We start from the raw sequence: 380 nt of genomic DNA, 5'->3' as shown, positions 1-380 counted from the left end.
GACTTAGTCTGATAAAGATCGTCACAACAAAAGGAAACCTCTTTAAAAAATATCCCTCACGCCTGTACGGATATTGAGGCTTTGACAAACTGAGAAGCGGTCAACTGAAAGGGCAAAAGAACAAAGAAAGTTTCCTCTGTGTTGCCTAGCAGCTCAAATCATGTACCCAAGACACGAAAATAACAAAAAAATAGAGTCATGGTTCCAACCCAAGGAGAAAGCTTTGGGAGGGAGGATTAAATATGATGGAGCAATTTCAGACACCATCTGCTTGCAGTGTGACAGGTATTGAGAGAGTAATTTAAATCCACACACTTCTTCCCCCTCAGGATGATTGGTCCATTAGCCACAGGTGGATGACAGAGGTTAGCCTAGCAACA

This window comes from Oncorhynchus gorbuscha, linkage group LG06 (genome assembly GCF_021184085.1).
Source record: "Oncorhynchus gorbuscha isolate QuinsamMale2020 ecotype Even-year linkage group LG06, OgorEven_v1.0, whole genome shotgun sequence".
Classification (NCBI taxonomy): domain Eukaryota; kingdom Metazoa; phylum Chordata; class Actinopteri; order Salmoniformes; family Salmonidae; genus Oncorhynchus; species Oncorhynchus gorbuscha.
This window is presented reverse-complemented; position numbering follows the sequence as displayed.